The sequence below is a fragment of the Triticum dicoccoides genome, chromosome 4B (assembly GCF_002162155.2).
Source record: "Triticum dicoccoides isolate Atlit2015 ecotype Zavitan chromosome 4B, WEW_v2.0, whole genome shotgun sequence".
Classification (NCBI taxonomy): domain Eukaryota; kingdom Viridiplantae; phylum Streptophyta; class Magnoliopsida; order Poales; family Poaceae; genus Triticum; species Triticum dicoccoides.
The window spans coordinates 682497873-682500590 of NC_041387.1; positions in this window are offsets into that span (position 1 = coordinate 682497873).

The window sequence follows — 2718 nt, forward strand, 5'->3', positions numbered from 1 at the left end:
CCGGCCGCCCCCTCCCTCTTTTTTCTGTTTTCACTGTAGTTATTTACTATTGTATAATGTAGTTTTTTTTACTGTTTTTAGTAAGTGTTTAAAATAATTAGTAAGTAAATTAATAAACTAGTTGTACTAGTTTAGTTTAGTAAGAACTAGTTGAATTAATAGAACTAATGTATTTTTAGTAAGAAAATTAATATAACTAGTTGAACTAGTTTATTTTAAAAAAAACTAGTTTATTTCTATTTATAGTAAATTTATATTTAGTAAGAACTAGTTGAATTAATAGAACTAGTTGAACATGTCACATTTGTTGTTATTTTTTAGTTTAAGCAATTATTCCCGCATCGACATCGACGATGCCTATCCCGCATCCTCGTCGTCGATACCCATCGTTCGCTAGGGTTTTAGTTGTATTAGTGATGTTATATGTATGATACTATTCGGGATGTGTTAGTGATAACTTATAGGGTTTTTCTTTTGCAGAAATCAAGGAGCCCCTCCATCATCCCCGTCGTCGTCCCCGTCACCGACCCCCTCCAACCTCTAGGTGAGACCATCCAAATCTCCATGTCAATGTGAGTCCTATAAGATATGATGTAGATAAAAACATGTATATCTTTTGTTGCTCAAATAGGATATGTGGTTGCCCAAGTGGCCGGTCATGTTCAGGTTACACCTCCGAGTGGCCTATGTTTTGCCGGAGTGTTGATTAATTTCCGTTCCGGCAAATTTCAGGCGCTCGATATGTCCTGTTTTAGCAAAGGTCATGCCGGAATTTTCCGTGAATTCTGGCATGACTTGTGCTAGAATATGTAGGAAATATCGAGTGACCTGTATTTTCTAGGAAGATAATTAAATGATATTTCGGGTTGACTTTAAGTCTGTCGAGGCCGAAGAATCCCGACTGTTGTCGTGGGGGTCGTTTCTCCTTCTTCTCCAGGTGCTAGACCTTTGTTATGCACTAGGGGAAGGAGAAGTAGCGACCATCACCGACGGTCACAAATGTCAGAGAGGAATCAGTGAGGGAGAGTCTCCACCATATATGAGAGGACGAAGAATCCCGACTGTTGTCGTGGGGGTAGCTTCTCCTTCATTTCCGTGTGCTAGACAATTTGGTGTAATGCACTCGGGAACGAAATGAGGAGCTACCATCACCGACGGTCGAATCTATACACCACGTGAGCTGAGAGTTTTCAAGAAAAGACTCGATAGACCGATAGTCAACCCGTGAGGAATAATGAACAAGCTGAGAGTTTTAATTGTACAAGTTTAATCTTTGAATTATGAACATAGGAAATGTCGTCGAACGAAGAAGGTCCCGGGGAGTGCTCCTGGTGCGGCGACAACAGGGGTTTCTGCGACAGGCCTCACCTGGACGAAGGTCGGCGCTTCAACATTAAGCTCGAGGAGGCCTTCGATTGTGATACCGTAAGCTACGACGCAAAGTGTTTTTTTCGTAATTAAGCTCGACTTCTACTACTTCAATGTGTAATTTTCGTCTTTCACAATTCGACTAGCTTATTCCATGCCATGCAAGACACTATGTCTTAGAGAGGATGGGTTTTGAAGATCATGAGAGGAATGAAACAAAGAAAATTCACATGACTACTAATAGCAAGACTTCACCCATGTCCTCAAGAACAAACGTAACTACTCACAAAGCATATTCATGTTCATGATCAGAGGAGTATTATATGCATTAAGGATCTGAACATATGATCTTCCACCAAGTAAACCAATTAGCACCAACTACAAGGAGTAATTAACACTACTAGCAACCCACAGGTACCAATTTGTGGTTTTGATACAAGATTGGATACAAGAGATGAACTAGGGTTTTGAGAGAAGATGGTGCTGGTGAAGATGTTGATGGAGATTGACCCCCTCCCGATGAGAGGATCGTTGGTGATGACGATGGTGATGATTTCTCCCTCCCAGAGGGAAGTTTCCCCGGCAGAACAGCTCTGCCGGAGCCCTAGATTGGTTCCGCCAAGGTTCCGCCTCGTGGCGGCGGAGTTTCATCCCATAAGCTTGCTTATGTTTTTTTTCAGGGTAAGAGGCTTCATATAGCAGAAGATAGGCACCAGAGGGCCAACAGGGGGCCCAGGAGACAGGGGCGCGCCAGTAGGGGGGGCGCCCCCCACCCTCCTGGCCAGGGTGTGGGCCCCCTCTGGTATTTTCTTTGCTCAATAATTCTTATTAATTCCAAAAGTGACTTCCGTGGAGTTTCAGGATTTTTGGAGCTGTGCAGAATAGGTTTTCAATATTTGCTCCTTTTCCAGCCAGAATCCCAGCTGCCGGCATTCTCCCTCTTCATGCTAAACCTTGTAAAATAAGAGAGAATAGCCATAAGTATTGAGACATAATGTGTAATAACAGCCCATAATGCAATAAATATCGATATAAAAGCATGATGCAAAATGCATGTATCAGTAAGGCACGGTCGAGCGGGTATCGCCAATGGTAGTAATGGGGGAAGGAGACCATGGAGCCACCTGCTCGATAGTCCCACTCCCCCCACCACCACCATCAACGCGGCATGGCCCCCGTCCGTGCTGCTGGGCAAAGTCCCGCGAAGAGGTGAAGTCGCGGGCCTCCTGCCCACGCCCCTCTCCAGCTCGCTTGGGACCGTTGGAGGAGAAAGGGCTCCATGGACCTCCTGTCTGAGCCCCTCCCCAGCAAAGCTCGAGGCCGCCGTGGGTAGGCGGGCGCTGCGCGCCT